This window comes from Pelodiscus sinensis, chromosome 2, assembly GCF_052426305.1.
Source record: "Pelodiscus sinensis isolate ZL-2025 chromosome 2, ASM5242630v1, whole genome shotgun sequence".
Taxonomy (NCBI): domain Eukaryota; kingdom Metazoa; phylum Chordata; order Testudines; family Trionychidae; genus Pelodiscus; species Pelodiscus sinensis.
Window position 1 is genome coordinate 172,469,884 of NC_143053.1, and position 24,826 is coordinate 172,494,709.

The following is a 24,826-nucleotide window of genomic DNA, read 5'->3' on the forward strand; positions in this document are numbered from 1 at the left end:
GACGCCCCCATACCCCCTCGCTTGGGCCAAAACTTTGAAAGGTTTCAATTCTGCCTTCTTCCTGTTCTACTCCTCTCATGGCACTCCACCATCCCTGTACATCTAGAGCAGAGAGAATACATATGCACCAGCAGCAGACACAATTTTCTACACTCTGGGTCCTAGTGGTGGCCCTCCACAGTCTGGCACCTGAGGCGGTTGCCTCAGTTCACCTCATGGTAAGGCCAGGCCTGCAGGCCAGGCACTTAACTGTCTGCGTTCCAAGTGCTTATAGTATTGGGCTCCGTGTTTGTAGGCAGTTGAAACGGTCAATGTCAGCTAATTTGAGGCCTCCAGTTTATTTAGAGTTGGTAATAAATAGGTCTTTACAACATCTAATCTGAATAGTTGTTGGATTTTTAAAAATAATTTAATTAAATCATTCTCCCTGCAGAGCTGTGACTCCAGATACCACAGCACTGGCCTGGTGTAGGAAAACTAAAAAGTGAAAGCGAGAGAAAAAAAATGAAATTTCTCAGTTGGCAAATTGCTCAAACTGAGCAAAATGCAATGAGACATGATGGAAAGTATTAGAATCTAGCGATCTTAACCAGTGATCCTTGTAAGCTGAATGCTTAGGTGGCCACCCAGGAGAGCTTTGGGTGCTGCCCAGCTGATTACCAGAGCACCCACAGCTGGCATGAGGTGTTTCTACTGGTGGTGCACATCTGCACATGCCTTGGTGTACATAACAAAATTCATTCCACACGTGAGTGGAAAAAATTAAGGGGAACATTGATCCTAACCTTCTCTCATTGAAATTTATGGGAGTTTTGCCATTGTTTTCAATGTCAGGCCCTAAACATTGATTTAAATGTTTATAATTTAGATAGAATTATTAACACAGGTGAGGAAATGCATCCCGTAAATAAGAACCTTATACTGGTGATGCCTCTTAACAGTTAGATGTTACGTTTTTTTCCCCCTTCCTGACTGCATGGAAATGTCTCCAGTTAGGCAATGGTCCTTAGCAATGACTGCGGTGATGATGAGCTTTCTGTTCAGACAGTAAGTCTTTGGGTATGTTACTGCAGGCCCAGAAGGGAATTATAAAAGCAGAGCTGTGTGGTGTATGTATGTGTAGATAAAATGAAAAAAATGTACTTTTTGTGTGTGTGTTTTCTTTGCTATTTTAATTAGGGTTCTATTGCCCATGGGGTTGTATTAATGAACAATATAACCAAAATGCTACATCAGTAAAGGCTGCATCTACATAGCAGGGTTTAACTCAAAATAAGCTATGGAAATTGAGCTACGTCAGTTGCATAGCTTATTTCAAAATAGCTTATTTTGAAACTGGGAGGATCTACACTGCACTTATTTTGAAATAGAGCACTCTTCCTTCGACTTCCCTTACTCTTCATACAATGAGGGTTACAGGATATGGAGTAAGAAGTCCTCCAGCTTGGCAGTATTTCCACATTACTTTGAAATAACTGCCTGGTGTGTAGACGCGGACTAAGTTATTTCGAAATAACACTAGTTATTTAGAAATAATGTTGCTGTGTAGACGTACCCTAACTTTCTGTAATATTTTGAATGAAAGTTTATCCTTCTCTTTTCTATCTCTAATTTAAAATGGCTGGGAGTCTGTGCTATCTTCTTCATTACCAGCAAAAGGAGCAGAGTCAATGGATAATCTGCAAATGGGACCCCAGCAAACTGCATTGTTTCCAACAACGAGTAGTCCTGTGGCACCTGAGGGCATGGCTACACTAGGAAATTATTTCAAAATAACTTATTTTGAAATTAGTCCTTCCACACTACAAGGCAGCATCGAAACACTGATTGGCGCCTGCATCCCATTTAAAGCTCCTGGAAGCACTCCAGGAGCACAGACTCTTTCTGAAGCTTCTTGCTGAGGCTAGCTGAGACTCGCGCTGAAAGGGGCTCCTCTCTCCAGCCATGTCTCACATGCCACTTCTCCACTGCCTCCCCCCTCGTGGGATACCAAACTCACGCCGCATGCCCTTGCAGACACCACTGCACTTATAACATGGAGCTGGGGGTTCAGGGATAGGGCTGGGAGTCATGCCTGCCTCAGGTACCTCTGGAGGCTTTGTCTGCCTGGGAGATCCCACTGCCATGTGTTCAGGAGCCCCAGTGACCACTGTGGGGACTAGGGGGAGAAGCCAGGAGGGCAGGTGAGGGGACAGGGAGTTGTGGGGATGAGGATTTACAAGGGGGCGGAAGTGGAGAGGTGGCTGGTGGCCTGCTCCATACACGTGGCCATGCGCTCCATGACAGATGTTATGGAGGAGCACATGGCCTCATGCTGCTGCAACAGCTGCTCCCACAGCTGCTCCCACATGGTCACAGTCAGCCCAGCACTCCTTGTGGTCGGCGGTCTGCTCCCAGTTCTCCTCATTGAACCCCTGGACGAGGGACCAGAGGCAGGTCATTTGGTCCTGCGGCCGTTTGGTCTTCCCTGGTGCACTTTCTGCAGTGGATCCCGTGGAGTCGCGTAGATGGTGTTGGAGGTGGTGGATGTGTGATGCTCGCAGCTGGCCCAGCTGTGAAGAAAAGTGAAAAGGGCATTCATTCCAGGAGACACTGCATGAAGCCTAGCCCTCATCTCTGAGCCGACACCAAACGTCTCAGTTAGACTATTGCGATGTGCTTCGAGCAAGGCCATATGTTGCTTACACATTGGGCCCTTTCCTGCACGGGTACCGATGTCCCAGGGGAACATTGCAACCCTCATGGGCCAGGGACAAGCAGGCATGGGAAAGTGCCGGCCAGGCCAGGAGCCTGTGAGCAAGAGGCAGGGGAAGGGATGTCTCGGCTTTCTCCTGTGTCCTGCACATGATGTGTTCGGCATTGGTGATGTCCCGCAGAGGGAGAACGTTTATCCTTGTCGTGTGTGTGTGTGTGTGTGTGTGTGTGTGTGTGTCTGTGTGTGTGTGAGAGAGAGAGAGAGCAGCAAAGGCTGCTTGCCAGGGAAAGTGCTACTGGGTTCCCCTCCTCTTCCTCTCCCTGGTAGGTTCCCATGCAGGGGATCAGTCTCCTCTGCATTGCTGTGCTTGATCGGGAGTGGATGCTTCCTGAGTGTGGGCATGACCCTGGGCCCTGTGTGGCACTGTTGTATGGTTCCATGACCCCAGCCTCCTTAGTGGTGGCTTGTCATGGGAAGGTGTCTCACCATGAGATTGGAATGAGGCAGGCCTCTCCAGGAACCTGGTGAGAAGGCGCGAGGTTCCTGTGTGAGCGTGTCATGGAGCTGAGCGCTCTGGTCTGGTGATCCATGTCTACCCCTGTACACTGGCAGCTGTGCACCCCTCCCAGACCGAAAAGGCCAAGCAAGGAGCACGCAGCCCCTCGCAGCCGGTCTCCTGCCCACACATGTGCATGGGGAATGTTATAGAACTCACCTGCAGTGCCTTTCCTGGGATTGTCCAAGCTCTGGGAGACATCCTGAGAGTGGGGGAGGGTCTGGTTCCAGGCTGAGGATCAGCTCCTGGCTGGCAGTCATGGTGTCCTGGCTGGCCTGCTCCTCCTCCTCCTTGTCCACCTCATCCTCCTCCACAATCCTCCCCTCGTGGAGGCTGATGCCAGATGTGAACTGGCCAGAGTCAACAATGATGGTGGGTGGGAGGTGAATGGCCCTGCTCCCAGGATGGCATCTCATAGAAGTGGCAGAGTGAGAATTTTGCTCTCTGGCATTAGTGCAGGCCTGCTGGAGTTCTTTGATTTTTCATGCAGACCTGGCTGAGCGTCCGCATGTGTCCTTTCTCTACCAGGCTGGCAGCCATCCAGTCATACACGTCGGCATTCCTCCTCCTGGTGCGGAGAGCCTGGATATTGGTCTCCTCCTCCCAGACCTTAGTGAGGTCCAGGATCTCTGCACTAGTCCAGGCCAGTGCCCTCTTTTGTGCCTGGCCAGAGGCATCAGAGGGTGTGGCAGAAGTGCTGGCAGCTGTGGGGTGCAGAGGGCGTGCTGGGGGATGATGGCTCCAACAAAGGGTGCTGTGTGGCGTGGGTCTGGCAGGGCTGTCCTGGTGTCACAAGCATTTTCCCTTCTGCCTGCAGCTTTAAACTCTGCAGGAGAAGTGGTGCATTGGAGTTGTCTGGGGTGTGGCCAGAGCGGCCACAAGTGCAGCTGTAAGAGGCCTCTGGAGGCCAATTATTTCAAGATAGCAGAAGCTGGGCATTCACACTTAGGGTATGTCTACACTTGCTCCCTATCTCAAGATAGGGATGCAAATGTAGTGTACCGAAATTGCTAATGAAGTGTGGGATTTAAATATCCCATGTTTAGTTAGCATAATCGCGTCCGGCCGCCATTTTGAAATCGCATTATTGCGAAATAAAATGCCCCAGGTAGCAGCATTATTTTGAGAGAAAACCCTTCTCTCGAAATAACTGTTAACTGTTACTCCACATACAATGAAGTTTAACAGTTATTTCGAGAGAAGGGTTTTCTCTCGAAATAATGCTGCTGCACGGGGTGTTTTATTTCACAATAATGTGATTTCAAAATTGCAGTCGCACGCGATTATGCTAACTAGGCATGGGATATTTAAATCCCGTGCTTCATTAGCAATTTCGGTACAATATATTTGCATCCCTATCTCGAGATAGGGAGCAAGAGTAGACGTACCCTAACACTGTTTTGAAATAACAATTTTGAAATAACCATTTTTCCTTGTGAAAAGCAAGAGGAGTTATTTTGAAATAACCAGCCCATTAAAATAACGGGCTTGGTAGTGTGAATGCTCCGCTTGTTATTTTGAAATAAGAGGAATTATTTCAAAATAACTCCCTAGTGTAGACCAGTGCTTAGATGAGCTTGAATGGAGGAAAAAAAGGGGCCCCTCAGAGTAAGAAGGGAGAGGGAGAAAAGAAATTACCTTTCAAGTGTAGTCCTGATGCTAATGAGGCTAATTGAGTGGGCTGGAAGTGTCCATTCCTTAGTTTTCGTTGTCAATGAGGTGTTGAATACTGTTTAAGGAAATTGGTTTTCTATGTGCCATTCAGTTCAAGTCTTTGTTCAGGCAAAAGAAGATGGTGTCAAATTTGCATATGAAGGTCAATTCCACACTCTCTCTCTGTAGCTGGCTTCTGAAATTCCTTTGTAGAAGAACGGCTACTTTTAAATCCATTAATGAGTGCCCAGGCAGGTTAAAATATTCCCCTACAGGTTTCTGTGTGTTGCCATTTCTAGTATCGGTTTTATGTCCATTTATCTTTTGTTGTAGAGACTGTCTGGCTTGACCAATGTACATTGCAGAGGGGCACTGCTGGCACTGGATGGCACAGATCACAGCGGCAGTTGTATGAGCCTCTGATGTGGTGGCTTATGTGGTTAGGTCCTGTGTTGGTGTCACTAGTATAGATGTGTGGACAGAGCTGGCAACAGGGTTTATTGCATGGGTGGGTTCCTGGGTGAGAGTATCTAAGGTGTGATGTGTGGCTTGCTGGAAAGAATTTGCTTCAGGTTAGGAGGCTGTTTGTAGATGAGGACTGGCCTGTCTCAGAAGGCCTGTGAGAGTGAGGGATTGTTTTCTAGGACAGGTTGTAGATTGTCAATGATGCACTGGAGGGATTTAAGCTGGGCGCTGTAGGTGATGACTAGTGGTGTTCAGTTATTGTCCTTGTTGGGCCTGTCTTGCATTATTTCCAGGCATTTGTCACCTGAAAGATCCATTATTGCACTAATCCTCTGAGACTGGAAGGAGCATGCCACAGAACATTCAAACTGGAAAAACACCCTCATCCCCTCCCTTGTTAACAGTCTACTTCTCAACATCATTTATTGAGAGGGTGTTTTTAACTCAATGTTGAACCATTGAACCATTTCCTGAGCACACAAAAAAGTACACACTTTCTGCTCATGTACTTTCATGCACCTGCACGTTGTCTTGCTGCTGCAGATGTTATTTAGGTCCCCTTCTGGATGCAAAGTAATACAATCCTCAGGCACCTTTTATATTAGTTATATGCATCCATCATTGATCTCTGAGAGCAGGCACAGGAATTAAAATAATGGACATAAATTATTGGCAAACAGTAACTGTATTAAATTCTCACCCCGGGAAACAATTCTTTACATGAGCCTGATAATCTGCCTTAAATATCATCTAACTTAGGTTCTGTTGGCCTGATGGGAGGAAAAAAGGATGAGACCGAGAATGTCAGGCAAATGTCCTTCCACCAGATTCTAGACAGTCAAACCTAGGTTCTGTAAGCAAGAACCCCTCATCTGATCTCAGCTGTCACCTGGGTGCATAGGAAAAGAGCAATCAGAGTGAGTTATCAGTCAATAACTCTAAGCCAGACCCTTTGCATGTGATAACAGATCTATCAGTTCCATCTGACCACTCATGCATGGAGAATAAAAGAAGATTAGGGCCTGGAAAAAAGCTTCAGTGAACTGTAGAGTGCCAGAAGATTTTTCTTGCTAGCACTCTGTATAATGTAACAAAACCGCAGTAAGCACTGCTTTTCTCTTAGCTATTCAGTCTCCTGTATTATGATGTAGAAAACACTTGGTCTGTTACCACTGAGGAATCAAAAGACTTTGCCTTCCAAAGTTGTCTGAATCCCAAATCACCAACGGTTACTCAAAGTTCCTGGGCCACAATTGTTCTTCAGCCTGCTCTGCACAAATCAAGATTTGAACTCCTGTTTGCCTTTCTAACCATATTTCCAAGCTTCCATGTTTCCAGTGCTTCTATTAAAAAAAATAAAAGAAACCCCCCCCCCCACCTCTGAGAAGTTTAAAATGTGCTGTCATCATGGTAGGGAGGAAACAATGTTTATTTTATAATGAATTTCTGCCTGCGATATACACACTTATTTCCAAGTCATTTCATGCATTCATTATTCACTTCAGGTGAAATTCAGCCAAGTGTGGCGGGGCACTGGAAAGGCCTCTGTAACATTTACACCCCTTATGAAGTCTGTGCTAGGGACTGCTGGTTAAGTGAGTACACAGAGGGGTCTGCAATCCACCTACATGAAGTAGAAAAAAAGTCTCTCTGAAGGGCCCATTGTGAGTGGGTTAGAGAAGGATAAGGGAGGGGGCATAGACCCATGTTTATGGTGATCCAGGGGTACCAGTTACTTACACATCTGGTGGGTGTTCTGTGCAGTAAGTAGCGTACTCTGTGGCCCTGCACTAGTGAGACTTTTACTTCCTCAGCCACTCACAACTCAGTCCAAACACTAGGGTTTTATGTAATGAATTGGATTTCATTACCAGGAACTGATTAATCAACATAGCTCTTACTGCTAATTGTTGATGCACATAATCTCTCTGGAAGTTCAGGCTGCTCAGCATCTTGTATCCCATACTCAGCACTATGCAGGGCTGGACTGAGAGGCTGTTTATAAAGCCATTTCTGAGTGCAAGGCACTATGTAAATATAATGTAAGTCATTATCATTATGGTACAGTCATGTTCCTGCTCAAATCAGTGATGTACCTTCTGTGTCCAGCTGACCAAGCAGCATTTCTTGCATTAGAGGATTCTGATTCCAGTCCCATTTCTACACTCATTACTATCTTGGAGAGCTACAATTTCATTATTAATATATCAACATAACTGGGTACAGATTATAGAAAGGCATTCCAGAGCCTCAGTTAAATATTTGTGTTAGGAACAAAACATGCTGCTTCAGTCAAAGATAAGGTCCCTGTGGCATAAATACTTTCTAGAGACAGTTGCAACAGTACCTGAGAAACATTGTTAATTGCAGCTGGAATGTTTTAAAATGAAACAGAATGCTGCAAATATTGGGTTAATCATTTCTGTGGTGCTGGATTATTGGAAGCAGTGAATGTTTGTCACTGAATTTTGAAACATAAACCTCTGCTTAACATACTATTTATATGATAGCCAAAGGCTAAACACACTGCTTCTCATGTGTTTCAGATATACAGTAAACAGGTCCAGAGAGGCAATATATAGACTCATGAAAATGTAGGGCTGAAAGGGACCTCCTGAGGTCTAGTCCAGCCCCCTGTGCTAAGGCGGGTCAAGTATGTCTAGAAGACCTTCGCTGACAGGTATGTGTTGAAACTGTTCTTAGAGTGACTTTTTAGACCTATGAAAACCATTGTTCATGGGAACCAACAACAGCCAAATGACTTTCTCTACTTAGAAATATCTGGATGCTTACATAGGTCCCATTAGAGTAATATTTGGATGCACCACAAAAGCTAATGTATTTATCCTCAGAGCAAACTGTAAGGCATGGAGGTATTATGATCTCTATTGTACTGTAGTGAAACTGAGCTATTCTGAGCCAACAAAAAGCAAAACTCTCTCTTATACACACACATGCATTCACATACACAATCTTACATACACTTGTTTTTCCACTTGCACACCTGTAACAATCTCTCCCCCGCCCCAGTCCTTATCCAGCAAGATGGATAACTTTAAGTACATGAGTAGTCCTATTCAATTTAATGAGACTAGTAAGCATCAAGTTTTGCAGGACTTAAGTATCTTGCTGGATTTGGGCTTTGCAGATTCTTGAAGTTCTTTCAGTTTTTATTATGTATTTTATAGTCTAATCTTCCAAGACCTCATGCAAGGCTAAGGGCCCCCCTGTGCACAGTGCTGTACACACCCATAATCAGAAGAGTGGGCAGTCCCTGCTGCAAAGAGTAGTTTTTGTGCATCAGCAAATCTTTATTCATTGTCCTGTCTCACCTCAGTTCTTTGATGTGATTAGGGAACACATAAATGTAATGAGCGGGAACAGTTTCTGGACATCCAAAGAAGCACTGTTCGTTGTTTTGTCATCATCATCAAGTTTAGAGTGTAATTTGGGAAATTCTATACAATGCAGGTAAGATGCAGTATGTCCTTCATAGATATTCCCTCATCCAGTTCCTCAATCTGGATTAAATTATTTTATGAACACTAGTGCTGATGGGGATGAAGTGCTGAGATTCGTTTTTAATCACCGGCACCAGATTAACTCGCTTTTAGTCTTTTGGAAACTCACTTAGGCTTAATGAGTTTTCCATGATAGCTACCATAAGTCCACAAATTTCCTGTCTAGCTTCTTTTGGCACTCTCAGATAAAAATGCCATCTGGAGGGGAGATTTATTGGTTCTGAGCTGCTGTCCCTTCCTTATCACCTTGTTTTAATGGCCCTGAGCTCATCCCAGAATTGCAGTAGTTATATAGGCAATATCAGTATCCTTTATACTCAGATGATGGAAAAATTAATTAAAAATATCAATAGCTTGACTTTTTTCCAACCTTCCAAGATCAGACTTTCTCCCCGGATAAAACATCACACCCATATAATAAATATGAAAATTGTATTGTTTTGTATTGCATTGCATTTGTATTTGTATTTTATCATGATTCCACCATAATCTCTTATTGTACAGATATTTGTCTGTCCATTTCTTTATTTCAGGGTGGAGCTTTGTATTTTCAGTATCTTATTTTGTTTGTCATGGTGCCTACACTAGAGGCAGAATTCTGTTTATATAATGTCTTTCAGCCCAACACACCTTTTGAAAATGTTATCTGTACAACATACCTTATACAGAGGAAACAATGCAGCCATGTTGAAGTTAAACAGCAGGGATTTAGCAGCATACTGCATAACAGCTTAGGCCAAAAAGTGAAGAATTCTTTTTCCGTTTGAAAATTAAGAGGGAATTAAAGTAGGCAAAATAGGATGAGCTCATGTACAATTTGTCCAAGATGAACACATTCCATGTTTGCAAATCTGTCATGTGATCATTAACCACCACCGTTAGTGAAGAATACAATGTCTTATGTCTCATTTCAGCAGCTTTATGCTGCCAAGTGTCCAGCATGGAGGGAAGGCCGTGGTGGTTTGGGTCAGTGCTGGTTCAAGCTATGTCTGCACAGCCAGAAGAGAGCTGGTGTTAACTCATGTTCGTTAACTCAGATTCCAATAGCAGTGAAGACATGGTAAGTTGGGTTTTAACTTGAGTGAGCACGAGTCCAGTCTCCAGCTCCTTTGTAGCCTTTTATTTGAGCTGCTGATGTGAATTAAAAACCAACTTGCCCTGTCTCTTGCCACTGTTTTTTTAACCTGAGTTAGCTAATGCAGGTTAGCTAACCTGAGGTAAGAACACACCTTATTGTAGTGGAGACATACTCCCAAAGTACAGGCAGTCCCCAAGTTACGCGGATCCGACTTATGTCGGATCCGCAGTTACGAATGGGGCCCATCTCCCTGGTCTCCAGCAGACCAGGGAGAGGAAGCAAAGCGGTGGAGCACGCGGGCAGCGGACAGCCCAGACGCGTCTGGGCTGCCCGCGTGCTCCGCGGCTTTGCTCTGCTTTGCTCCCCGTCTCCCTGGTCTGCAGACCAGGGGGATGGGGAGCAAAGCGGCAGAATACGCTCATAGGGCTGAGCTGAAGGGCTGAGCTGAGAAAGCAACGGCAGTAGTATTAAAATATAGAAATAGAACAAACATGAGCTGAGTTCAACAGTTTCCAATGTGAGTATGCAATGTTCTGTTTCTGCCGGGTATAGTGCAGTGTGAGACTATAAATAATCATGATGTCAAAAGGACTCACCTCAGACTCAGGCTAGTGGCTTCTCTAGGGACTTCCTCCAGAGGGGAATGTTACCTAAAGTAGGAGAATGTCTGCTTGTCTACATTTGGAGCTTAGGAGAGAGAGGACTGACTTGGCAGTGTGCATGCCAAGACATTTTATAAATAAATACATTAGAAGCAAGAGGAAGACCAAGGACAGGGTAGGCCCACTGCTCAGTGAGGAGGGAGAAGCAGTAACAGGAAACTTGGAAATGGCAGAGATGCTCAATGACTTCTTTGTTTCGGTCTTCACCGAGAAGTCTGGAGGTGTGCCTAACGTAGTGAATACAAGCAGAGAGAGGGTAAGTTTAGAAGATAGGATACACAAAGAACAAGTTAAAAATCACTTAGGAAAGTTAGATGTCAGCAAGTCACCAGGTCCTGATGAAATGCATCCCAGGATACTCAAGGAGCTGATAGAGGAGGTATCTGAGCCTTTAGCTATGATTTTTGAAAAATCATGGCAGACAGGGGAGATTCCAGAAGACTGGAAAAGGGCAAATATTGTGCCCATCTATAAAAAGGGGAATAAGAACAACCCAGGAAACTACAGACCGGTCAGTTTAACGTCTGTCCCAGGGAAGATAATGGAGCAGGTAATTAAGGAAATCATATGCAAACACTTGGAAGGTAATAAAGTGATAGGGAATAGCCAGTATGGGTTTGTGAAGAACAAGTCATGCCAAACTAATCTGATAGCTTTCTTTGATAAGATAACGAGCCTTGTGGATAAGGGAGAAGCGGTGGATGTCATATACCTAGACTTTAGTAAGGCATTTGATACGGTCTCGCATGATATTCTTATTGATAAACTAGGCAAATATAACTTAGATAGGGCCACGATAAGGTGGGTGCATAATTGGCTGGATAACCGTAGTCAGAAAGTTGTTGTTAACGGTGCTAAATCCTGCTGGAAAGGGATAACAAGTGGAGTTCCGCAAGGGTCTGTTTTGGGACCCGTACTGTTCAATATCTTCATCAATGATGTAGATATTGGGATAGAGAGTACGCTTATTAAGTTTGCAGATGATACCAAACTGGGTGGAGTTGCAACTTCTTTGGAGGATAGGGACATAATTCAAAATGACCTTAGCAAGTTAGAGAAATGGTCAGAGGTAAACAGGATGAGGTTTAATAAAGAGAAATGCAAAGTGCTCCACTTAGGAAGGAACAATCAGTTCCATACATACAAGATGGGAAGCGACTGTCTAGGAAGGAGCATGGCGGAAAGGGAACTAGGGGTCATAGTGGACCACAAGTTGAATACGAGTCAACAGTGTGATGCTGTTGCAAAAAAAGCAAATATGATTCTAGGTTGTATCAACAGGTGTGTTGTAAGCAAAACTCGTGAAGTCATTCTGCCGCTCTACTCTGCACTAGTTAGGCCTCAGCTGGAGTACTGTGTCCAGTTCTGGGCACCACATTTCAAGAAAGTTGTGGAGAAATTGGAAAGGGTACAGAGAAAAGCGACAAGAATGATTAAAGGTTTAGAGAACATGACCTATGGAGCCAGGCTTCATGAACTGGGCTTGTTTAGTTTGGAAAAAAGAAGATTAAGGGGGGACATGATAGCGGTTTTCAAATATCTAAAAGGGTATCACAAGGAGGAAGGAGAAAATTTGTTCCTCTTGGTTACTGAGGACAGGAGAAGGAGTAATGGGCTTAAAGTGCAGCAGGGGAGGTTTAGATTGGACATTAGGAAAAAATTCCTAACTGTCAGGGTGGTCAAATATTGGAATAAATTGCGAAGGGAGGTGGTGGAATCTCCCTCTCTGGAGATATTTAAGAACAGGTTAGATAGACATCTGTCAGGGATGGTGTAGACAGAGCTTGGTCCTGCCTTGAGGGCGGGGGGCTGGACTCGATGACCTCTCAAGGTCCCTTCCAGTCCTATTATTCTATGATTCTATGCATGGTGTTGGTGGTTCACCCTCCTCTCCATCAAGTCTCTGTATTTAGCTTCAGGGAAAGAGGCTGATCTATAATTAAGGTTGATTTGAACCCTTCTGTGAAATTCCCACTCTCTGAGACTTTCCCCTCTTCTGTGCTGTATTTCTCCATCATGGTCTCCTACTCCAAGTACTGGCCCAACATTGTGCAGTTTAGAAGCTTCGAGGGTAGCTGAGTTACAGGATAAACTTAAACAACAACAAATAGCCTGGTAGCACTTTATAGACTAACAAAACATGTAGATTGTAAGAGCTTGGTGCAGTGGCTGGATATCCACATTTGTTCTTTATCCTTTTGGTTTAGGAGGACTTGATTCTCACCAATGGCCTGGGATAGTGACCTGAGTGATAAGGTGATTTTTTTTCCTGACTAAAACATGCTAGTTTTATACTTGTTGCTCTACTAATGGAAGATATGGAAGATGGGAGGGAACAAATGTCCCCATTACCCTGCCCATGTGTTCACAGGGGAATCAGCATCATGTCAAATTACAGGCCCTGAGTCCTGCCAGACAATCGTGCCTTATCTTATCTATCTACATATTTTACAGTGTGCTCATCCCCATGGTATCTGAGTGCCTTAAAAGTTTTTCTTTGCTGCAGAGGAAGAGATGTTTATAGATATCTTTGTAGAAAAATTTCCCTGATCCTGAATCTGGCAATTGGCTCAATCCATGTCAGCAAAGGAACAAAGGTTAAAGTGCAGTTGTACTCAGAAAAGTACAGTGTAAAGTGACCCTTTCTACTTGACAACTCTGCTCTTTGAGCATATTCAGGCTCAGAAAGAAATCTTGATCCTGTAGGAGCTAGATACATTTATGGGAGCCCAAGCTAGATTCAATTGTTACTCCCGTGTCTCAAAAGAATTCTAATGAAGCATCAGCTTCAGACCACATTCTGCCATGAATTACATCTATGCCCGTGTTTCTCACAGTGGTCCACGCACCAACTCAGAGCGCTGCCAGTGGGCCACTCTGGTGTGTTTACTTACCAGCTCCACAGCCACAGAGCCTCACGCTTCCCTTTGGCTCCGGTTTGCCGTTTGCAGCCAAGGGCAGCTGCGGGAAGTGCCATGACCTGGGCTGCTGTTTTCCACGGCTCCTCTTGGCTGCAAACAGTGAACTGCAGCCAAGGGGAGCTGCAAGGCTCCATGGCTGAGGAGCTGGTAAATAAACAAACTGGAGCAGCCTGTTGGCAGATTTCTCAGAATGGGTCCACAGACCACGTTGAGAAACACTGATCTATGCAATGTAATTCTATTGTCCACAGTAGGATCCTGCAGATGGAAATAAATGGAGGCATTAATCTGCAGAATATTTGTTTTGTTTGCTGTCCTGGAGGTGAAGTGCAAAAACACAGTTTGATTTTTCAGATCCCCATATGAGTGTGTGGTATGGATTGTAAGAAAACACTTTTTCTTGTGAAATGAGCAAATTTAATATGGAAAGCATTGAGACAATATGGAACCCTGTAATGGCATTTGTAGAGTCACTTGTCAGGGTATAACCAGAGTTTTAATCCCATAAATACTCTGACTTGTCATTAATATCCTACTAATTGTCTATTTTTAATTAATCACATTGATATGGATTCTGCTAATGTCTCCAGGCAGAAAGAATTGTAGGTGCTGATTAGTTTCTAGTGGCCAAAAAGCCCCTATGCCATACAAGTTGAACTGCCAAAGTGTCCCTAATAATTTTACCATCACTAACTGGTTAATATTTGCTTGGTCCTTGAGATCTGGATACAACTATTGTCTGATGCACTGGAATTGGAGGAAGCATGATACCTCTAACTCTGCTGTTGTCTTTATTTTCTCTTTTGTGCATCTTTTAGTTGTCAGGGACCCTCCTCATTACTGGTAGACGTGAATTTGTCAGTGAGCAAGGTGCAGTTCCTACCATGCCTGTCTGATCTGATTTTTCCATTGCACGTGATTCTATCTCTTCCCTAGCAAATTCAGGCTGGGATATGTCATATACTGTAGAGAAAGCTCTTTGATCCTGCTCTCTGTGAGTCAAACCATGGCTGATTCACTGAGATCACGATGAGATCTGACAGCACTGGATTTTTCACCCCAGAGCAGTGTTTTCAAAGTCAGCAGGCCAAAGGCTATCGTTGATCTTTTATCTCTCCCGGCCCCTCTGCACACGTCCCTTGTCGTGTGATGGAGACTTTATTCTGAAAAGTGTCTCTTTTATCCTTGGCTCTGGCAGAATGAGGATTTGGTGGAGATTTGTTTGGGCATGCAGGGAGAAATGGTTCACAAGTGTTTCAGAGTAATGCCCTCCTGTTGTTGGGTTCCCAAACCAACCTCTAGTAGCTGACTCAGAATTCCCTTTCCACTGGAACAAAGATTGGGCAAGCTTATTACATTGTTGGATTTCTAGGGGAAAGTCATCGATGTGTTGGTGCCAGGGGCTTTTTATTTATTTATTTTGGGGGCTGTAGCAACTCGTATGAAAACGTCACATGTTTCACCTGCAAAACTTTGTGCTGTCAAAACCAACTTGTTCTGCTGATATGGTCAGAAAAATCCCAAGTGAAGCAGCAGACAGTGCAACATGGCCTATATACTGTACAGCCATCCCAGTCAGACATAGTCAGTGCAAAGTAAATAAACTACAGCCTTGTGGGTTCTTCTGCAAGAGATTTGGTAAGAGGGAAGGTATGAAAGTATGAGTGCTCAGGCCCTGATTCAGCATGTATCTAGTTAGAAGCATGTGAGTACCCTGGTTCTAACTGATGACATTATTTACATGCTTAAATGGAAGCATCTGTTCAAATGCTTTCTAATGAGAGAGAAATTTCTCTTTGGGAACTTGGCTTAGATTAAAGAACAAGAGAGAGAAAGAGAGTGAAGATTTTTTAACCCAAGTATTCCCTTCAGTGGCTAGTTTTTGTGCTAGTCAGAGTCTGATTACTAAAGATTGTGTGATTGGTTTTGCTCTGTGCTGAAAGATTGCTTCCTCCAGCCTTGTGCTCTAATTTCCTGTCTTGTAATTAGCTCTTCCACATGGTTACCCCAATGTGCACAGCATGCAGTCATATGATGGGTTTATGCCACTGGACATCCTCCTGGTTCATAATCACAAGGCCATGTTTTAAATCCTGTGTTCTGGAACTGTCAGATCTTAACTTGGCTTGGCAGTCAAGTGGAGGAGCCTCGTAGTGGACAAATTACCCCTGAGTGTGTAGAGTTTGCTGAAGTTCAGACAGAGGCGGATTACTCAGGTCTGAGAGGCCACAAGCACGTCTAATTACAACAGTAGTGTTCTTGGAGTTTTAAAAAATATGGAACTGTTCCATATGCCTGGAAAGTCATAGAAATTACACAGCACAATATACCAGATGGGGGAACAATAATTTAGCTTTAATATATCTGGTGTAAGTAGAAGTCTGTGGAATTGAAGGGTTTCTTTTATTAATCTACCAATGTCTCTTCTTTTGTCTAAACTCATGAAGAAAAAATTCTGCTGCTCATGAGAGGTGTGTGAGTAACAGCACTGAAAGCTTAATTCCTCTCTGCTGGCATAACCTCTGAATAAATACAGTGCAAGCTTCCCAGCACCAATCTGCCAGGGTTCCTGTACTGCATCCAGGAGCAATCACCCATTGGTGACTGTTATGCTTGTTCTTTTCTCAGCTACTCTGCTGGAGCTGCTCCATTCAGATCCACTTGCTCCACTGCTGCTATTTCAAAAAAGCTCCACATTAGGAGAGCCTGTCTCAGACTAATTTTCAGGCTTCCCTGTAGTTTGGACGTGCTATTTCAAAATAAGCTATTTGGAGTATTTCTTCCGGAATAGCTTATTCTGAAATAAGTGTGCAGTGTAGACATACTCACTGTGTAGCAACTGTCTCTTTGGTGTCTAGGACAATGAGGACTAGTCTCTAGGTACTAATGCAATATAATAATAATAATTAATAATTGTGATAGAAATGTAGCCGTGTTAGTCTGGTGTAGCTGAAACAAAAAACAGGACTATGTAGCACTTTAAAGACTAACAAGATGGTTTATAAGGTGGGTCTGGCCCATGAAAGCTCATCACCTAATAAACCGTCTTGTTAGTCTTTAAAGTGCTACATAGTCCTGTTTTTTGTTTCTACAATAATAATTGTAATAATTATTTATTTATTTATATATTATTCCCCCTTTGCACCAGAGGAACATGTTGTGGTGATTAGAATACACAGGTTGGATTTTTTTTTAAGGTGCCTCAGAGAGGTAGATGCTACTTTTGAACATTTTAGTAGCTGTAGTTGCCTTCTTGGACTCTTAGGGTGCATCTAGACAGCACCCTTCTGTCGGAATAAGTTACGCAATTTGTGCTATGGAAATTGTGTAACTTATTCTGAGTCTAAGTTGAAAGAGCAGCACCAAATTTCAAAATAAGGCACTATTCCAGCAAACCCCTTAACCCTTGTGGAATGAAGGTTACAGGGATGCTGGAATAGTGCACCCGTGATTTCGGGAAATAGCGGGAGCATTTAAAGACACGGAGTTGCTATTTTGGGATACTTTCGGTATCCCAAAGTAGCGTCATAGTCTAGATGTACCCTTACTGATGATTATCTTACATATCTATTCTTATCAGTTTAGTATCTGAGGGTATGTCTACACTACCCTCCTAGTTCGAACTAGGAGGGTAATGTAGGCATACCGCACTTGCAAATGAAGCCCAGGATTTGAATTTCCCGGGCTTCATTTGCATAAGCGGGGAGCCGCCATTTTAAAAACCCCACTGGTTCAAACCCCGTGCAGCGCGGCTACACGGGGCACGAACTAGGTAGTAACGAACATGAGGAGTAACGGTAGTTCGAACTAGGAAGCCTAGTTTGAACTACCTAGTTCGTGCCCCATGTAGCCGCGCTGCACGGGGTTCGAACCAGCGGGGTTTTAAAAATGGCGGCTCCCCACTTATGCAAATGAAGCCTGGGAAATTCAAATCCCGGGCTTCATTTGCAAGTGCGGTATGCCTACATTACCCTGCTAGTTCGAACTAGCGGGGTAGTGTAGACATACCCTGATATATTCTATCAGGTGACTATGCCATCCACCTGTCGGGAGATGGACTCAATGAACTAATAGATCTTTTTTCCTCTTTTGTTGTTCTACACTTCTGCTTCAGTAGTCACTTTTACTACTACTTCCTAATTTCATCATAAAACAACCTGAGTTAGTCATTGCTGTGTGAGTGGCCAGACTGTATTGAACCAATTAATAAAGTCCCTTATATGTCCCCTGGATTTGCAATATGGGTGTGTCTCAGCCATTACTGTAGTTAAAACATGAATAGGGAGCATCATGATCCCTGCACATCCTGGGCTGTGATTTTGCTTGTCCTGAGGGCCCAATGGGGACTTATGATTGCTTGAGAATTGTCACATACACTCCATCTGTGGAAAGCAGTTAGTTTCTGTTGATTCTTGAGATATTGGACCTTAAAAATCACATTCTGGTTCATCATCTATCTCCCTTCCCCTACTCCAGTTATAATTTGTTTTAAGTGGCTGCTGTCTCAAGAGCTGTCCCCGAGTCTCATACATGTCACCCACCATCTCTGAGAAATAGCTCATAAGAGGCATAAGTGCTGTGCTGAGGCCATGTGTGTGTGTTCATCATGGCGGTAGCATCCCAGCCAGTGATCCAGCCAGTTTCCCCTTGGCTTATCTTAGCTGGACTCAGGTCACTGCATGCCTTGTAGCCACTTTGCTTTGGGGTAATTGGCTGTCTCCTATGATGGTGTAAGCCAGTGATGTCAATGGAGCTGTACTGATTTATAGCAGTCTGGCCCAATACCTTTTTCTGTAACATTTGATTTTTGTATTTCTCTTTTCATTTTGAGTATAATATACATCCTGGACCATTGCATGGAGAATGCTAAGAGAGGGAAAGTGAAGGAATACATTTCTGTGTGCGCAACTTGTCCCACAGTCAGCAAACATCTGCCTGCATCTGCTTTTCACCCCAAAGTGAAAACCACTGCCCAAGAGCTTCATTCTGTTTCCCTCCAAACTGATTTTTAAGCACGTATTTCTATTTCCACTCACATTGTTGTTACATATTTGTTTCACACCTCCATGTATTACGCTTCTCTGACAAGACCCTCTGTGGAGACACCAAAGAAATAAATTCTTTTTTTTTTGTTACTCTTTTTGCTGCGTCTGTGCGGGGTATTTGTTTGCAGAAGGCTTGTATTAACACTCCGTCCTGCCTTAGACTAAGCAGACTAATAGACTCTTTCAGCACCTCTGTAGCACTGCCTGCTGTGGTAATCATTCAGCGGTCATGGCTCTCTGCAAACAGCAGCCCTGAACTCGCCTTTCAATTACGAGTTTATTATTCTAAGATGTCTGGGGAGCTGAGTGGTGATAGCCATATGCCAATAGTGGTATGGACTTCTTGTGAAGTTCCACATGGGATACTGAAAGCAAAATCAGGGGTCAAAGCAGTTCTCTTATGCTGGTGACTGACAGCATCTGACATGGGTTTAAAACAACCAGCCCAGAAGGGAAAACAGCTAACCTCCAAATTCCTGATAAATGGCAGGTTAGCTTGAAGGTCAGTGTTTCTTTTTTCCCACTTGGCTGGGTTTTGGGTCAAGGTGAAGGTGTGTTCATCTACCAGGAAACCTTTATATTTGATGATACTAGTCTAACACGCCAAACTGATCAGTGTATAAGTATTTCACTCCCGTACTTCCTAGGTGCAGTGAGTTGATCACCTTGGAGTTTCATGTATCCAATATAAGAGCAATCAGTTCTTCCCGCTGGTATGAAAGACTTGAAACTGGAGGTGAAATGGGAGGCTCCAGGCTGATGAAAACTGAGTTTTTCATTATGTTGATGTGCTTCGCTGTGCGTGGATTGAACTAGACACTGTAACCTTCACACAGCAGTTCTTCTGGGCTGGTCCATGCAGGTATCCTTGGAGGAGAGCTGAGATATAGAGACTGAAATAACAAAAGGAGCAGCCATCACGATGAAAACAAATCTACTGGATCTACAGTGTATTCACTTGCCTGTAAAGTTTTATAGAATAATAAAGAAGGATATTTGAGATCTTAAGCCCTTACACAATTGTGTCAACTTACACAATTTAGCTATGTTAAGTTTAAAAAAAGCCATGAGAAACTCAGTGGCCCCATAAATTTGGGCCTCAGTCCTGACAGCTTAAGTACTGACCAGCAAAATGCTCGTTGAAGTCAATTGACCAGGTCATTCTTGACTTCTCAGTTAAGAATCTGGGCATTTTACTGTCCATTTAGCACCCTCTTTAGGAATCATGGTTTATTTTTCTTTCCTTCCATGGTACCCTAATTTTGCTTGTCTTTCTGTTTTCTCCACAACACACCTCATGTACCCTCCCAATTTGTCCCCCATCTCCCACTACCTTAGGTTCGTGATTGGAATTTGCACTCCAAACCAACGAATAGCCAAATATTGTCACTAGGCCAGTGCACAAACTCTCCTATCCTCTTTAGTAGAACAGAATCATAGCAAATCAGTACAGTTTATTCAGTGTGTAGACTGACATCAGCTTTTAAACCTGCCTGGGAACCTGTCCCTTTTCATTATTAAAGTTTGAATCCATAGATACTACAAATTTGGTAATCACTAAATTAGGGCCCTGACCTGAATTCCTAACTTGGGCACTTGGGAAGCTGTGTGCGCACATGAATATTTGACCCCACAGGCTTGCTCATGACATGGAAGGGGAAGTAGATAGCTGTGTGGGCTCAGTTTTTAGGTATTGGGAGTGTACAGGGAGAACCATATTTTAAAAACAGAATGGTGACCAGCTTGCACTCACAGAAGTGCATAGGTGCTTTCATTCATTTGTGTGTGCAGTAGCTCAGTTTGCAGGTGTATGTGATTTATGGCCATAAGTAATTGCCTGTATGGGGAAATTTAGAACAAAAATGACCCTGAGCTGCAAAATTAGGATCCAAAAGTCTGAACCTTCCATATGGCAGAGGTGTTTGTATCCAGATTTTGGCTTGGGATCATACTTATATTACCTTTAAATCCATGGATATCTACAGGTATCTGCATTCGTGGATGCAGATATCCATGGCTCACTTTTGCAGATATCTAGAACCCTGCAAATTTGTGGATATCCTCTTTATATCCATGGTTATTTGCATCCATGGATGTGGAGGCAGATATCCACAGATCATTTTTGCAGATGCGGCTGCAGATATACATTTTGTATCTGCAACGGGCTCTACATATTTAGTCCAGGGCAGGAGAAACTCAGTATGATAAAGACTGCTGGCAAAACAGAGTACAATGAAGAAATGGCAGGGTAAGCAAGGAATAATCATTCTGACTGAGAATTAAGGATATATTGCTAAGAGAATCTATTATAGACTAGCTGGATCAGAAGGACCAATAGGATGAGAAAAAGATGATAGAAATCAAAGGCTTATGAAATGAAAGGAATGTTAAGGGGGAGATTTAATTAAATTTGAGAAGAGAGGAGGGTTACATAATCATAGAAAGACAAGGAATAAGGCCAGAACAGAGCAATACCTACACATTCTGAGGAAAAAGAAGGGCAAGTAATAATTAAGGTGCTGACACAGGATGCAAAAGTCTTAAATTCGAATCCCTGTTCTGCCACAAGCTATTTGACCTTTGGTAAGTCACTTAGTCCAGAGTTTTTCAAACTTGGGTTGTGGGGCCACCAAGGTAAGCTACTGTTGGGCCCTTGCCACTTTGTTTACTCAATGTGTCCATAGCCACGGAGCCTTGCAGCTCCCATTGGCTGGAAATGGCAAACTGCAGCCAATGGGAGCTGCGAAGCACATACCGGTAGATCTCGGATAGTGATTCATAGATACCAAGGCTATGGCTAAATGCCAGCATCATAGGAACTTCAGGGTGTTATTGAATAATATTGCAGTGGTGTCCAGAAGATCCAATCAGTAGTGGTACCAAATTGAACCAGACACTGTAGAAAGCTCAGTCATTGGGTTGACTGGACAGAAGTGCAGGGTTATAAGGAGTAATGAGAAGTCTGTGAGGCTTCCCTAAATCTTGGACTGGGGCACAGAAGTGAAAGCAAGGTGCTGTGCTTCTGTTACCCAAGTCCTCTGAGCAGATGGGTATAAGACGGGAGAGGAGGGACGGCGGCACAGCTGAGCCAGCATGGCGGAGGAGAGGTTGTAACTGCTCTAAACACATAGCAGAGAGGAATTTTCACTTCATTCCATATATTTTTTCCTTTCTGGGGTCATGCAGCTAAACAGTGCTGCGTGCCCAGAGCAGAGTCTAGCTATAAACAAGACTGGGCTGTTGGAAAGACACAGGGATTATGTATGGCAGCTAGCAATAAACATGTACTCTAGAAGAAAAGAAGTTAGAACAAGGGTCTATATTTGCCTCTTCCTGCTGAATGCAGTATCTCCCTTTCTAAATAGGAAGGCTTAGCTGCCAAGTTTTTTGCCAGTCCAGGTTTGACATTTTATGCAAACTGTTTAAAAAACTTCACTTAACACCACAGACTTCAGTGTATGGTCAATGCACCCTACCTAATCCAAGCAGCAGTGATATGAAGCTGCACAAAACTGTGCAGTGATAATGTTTGATAGATAGGAAGATGGGTAGGTGAGAACGTTGCTAGGGATGTTGAGTGAATTGAATAAATTTTGGGGTGTCTGGATGCTGTTTAGTGGCAGCTGGAAGCTCTCATGGCATGGCTGGTATTGGTAAATAGGTAGGTCTCAGGGTAGGGGTGCTGGGAGCTGGTGCCTGGGATCTTTCTATGAGGGGCGGGAGGGGAGTGAGGATATAGGTCTTTCATGTATTCTTCACACTGTCTGGTGATGTTACCTAATCGGAATGATGATCATATCTGGAAGTCCTTGATCAGGCTAACCTTGTTGTGGAAAATCCTGTCAATACTGACCCATTGGGTTCAAATATTCCTTAGGCATCAGTTTTGATACAGTGTTTCTAGTCCAGTGGTTCTTAAACTTTTTGGCCCATGGACCACCTGGCTCAATGTAAACCTTTCTGCTGACCACCAGTTGCTAATGGAAACTCACCGTTAATTACATAATTATGCCCAAGCCATTTTGCTAGTGCTGCAGCTAGGGAGAATGGGTTAATTTAAATGATTAAACAGATTAAGCATTTTAACATTCTCATGTTTGTTTATCAAACTTCATTTTAAATAAAGTAGAATATTAATTTATGTCCAAGACAAAAGGTTTCAATGTTTTCTTTATTTATGGCAGGAGTGGAGAACCTTTTTGGGTTGGGGACCATTGACCCACAGAAAAATCAGTTGGGAACCACACAAGTGAGAAGCAAAATAATTTCTCTAAAACCCCCCAACCCTCACTGATGTGGCCCCCAAATGAGACACCTCACTCCTTTGTCGCTCCAGCCCCATGGGGCAAGAAGAAAGGACGGGGGGGGGGGGTGAGGTTCAGGGCTTCCCATAGGCCAGATTTACTTTTCTGGGGTTCCAGAGTTAGTGGATTTTATGGACCCTCTTAGGCTCTGGGGTGGAGAGAAAAACAAGGGATTCAGTGTGCGTGACAGGACTTCCAGAGAGTGGGATTGGGATGGAATGCAGAATCTGGGAGGGAGGTGGGGTGCAGAATGGGGAGAAGTTGCAAGGTCTGGGTGGGAGGTAGAGTGCAGAAGCAGACTGGGAGTAGGGTGTCTGGCCAAGAGGAAGGAGCAGGAGCAAGGGTGGGTGCAGTGTGGGGACAGGAGGCAGGGTGCAAGGAACAACAGTAGATGCAGGAGCAGAGTGGGGATAGATGTCTGGCCTGGGGGAGGGTGGAGGAGCAAGGGAGGGTGCAGGAGCAGGCTGGGGGTAGGGTGTTTGTCCAGGAGGGAGGGTGTCTGGCCAGAGGCTGGGTGTCCAGGCCTGCTGGGGGCAGAGTCCTGTGGAGGTCTGGTCCATGGTGCAAGGACAAGTGTGGAAATGGCTTGTCCCTTTCCCCAAACCAAGTCCTAGCAGGTGCAAAGCCCTGAAGGGCACTATGCTCCCACCTGCATCTTGCATGTTCGGGCTTCTCAGCCCCAGTGCCGTTGCCTCTCACTGCCACCAGGTGTGGTGCAGCCTAACCTGATGCCCGGGAAGGGCATCAGCCGGTTGGTCACCACGAGAGCCCGCCCTGCCCACCTGGGCCCCACACAACCCAACTTGCTACCTGCCCCATGGGAACAACTAAGGGACATGCCGCTGTTACCATGGGGACTGCAAATTCAGCAGGGCCTAAGTGAGGCAGATGCCCAGTGGCGGGCAAGACTTTCCCATGAAGGATGGTGGGGTGATGCTCCTCCACCTGTAGCTCTGAAGCTTGCGCAGGAGGGTGAGTTTGCGTTCTCCACCCTTTTCCCCCCTGCACATGTCCTCTGAGCTGGAAGCCGGAGCTGGTGCTACAGACTTGTGGTTGCACGCCAACTGCAAGGCTTGAGCAGCACTGTGGACCCACTGCTGCATGGGAGAAGGGGGGGGGGGACTGATCTCGAGCTGCGGACCACCTGGGAGTTGGCCACAGACCACTACCGCACTTTGAGAACCACTGTTCGAGTCCCATTCATTTCCTTCCTTTGTCAGCATTTGCCACCACTAATAGCTGAGGAGTCATGGTCCTGGATGCTCCTGGCAATGAGAGTTCAGCACATCTCAAAAGAATTTGCATCTCTGAGCAAGAAGGAGATTCCTCTCCTTCCCTGAGGCCTGTCATTCAGCAGGAGATAAGGAATGTAATGAAAGTAATAGAATTAGCTAATTTAACGTGTTTTCTTAGCTAAAATAGGCTATTTAATTTCTTCCATGAATAACTGGATACAGTCTATGAAAATAACTACATAGGTTCGGAACTAGCAGTCCTTACTCAGTTAAATCCATGGCCATTTTGCCTGAGTAAGAACTGCAGAAGCAGGTCCATATTTTTTATATATTTCTAGCAACTGAAATCTCTGTGGGAGCAACAAGTCATAATAAAGACAGGCTGGTTTCCCTCCTTTATTACATGTGAATCGTATGGTACTTACTCCATTGTCCTGCATTTTGCTTCAGCTACCCCAGACTAACACGGCTACATTTCTATCATTACTCCATATGACAGTCCTATAGGAGACCTATATCTTTGAATTGTTGTTACCAGGAAAAAGGAGCAAAAAAAAAAATCAAGTGAACCAACCAACAGATTTAACCTTTGTTCAAGTCTATTCCAGTTTGCCTTCTTTCATTGAAAAGAGGCCCAAGCATGAATTCATTAAGGACCAGGTTCTTGCTCAGGCTGATTAGTACTTTACTC

At 44.2% G+C, this 24,826-nt stretch overlaps 1 long non-coding RNA gene across 3 annotated transcripts in view; it reads left to right on the forward strand.

Annotated features, from left to right (window-relative positions):
• Window positions 1-24,826, forward strand: part of LOC112546245 (uncharacterized) — an 89,013-nt gene that overhangs the window by 20,082 nt on the left and 44,105 nt on the right. For all 3 annotated transcript variants that reach the window (XR_012901883.2, XR_012901881.2, XR_012901882.2), the window contains 2 exons: window positions 7,916-8,049; window positions 12,838-12,886. This is a non-coding gene — a long non-coding RNA (uncharacterized LOC112546245). The remainder of the gene's footprint in view (window positions 1-7,915; window positions 8,050-12,837; window positions 12,887-24,826) is intronic.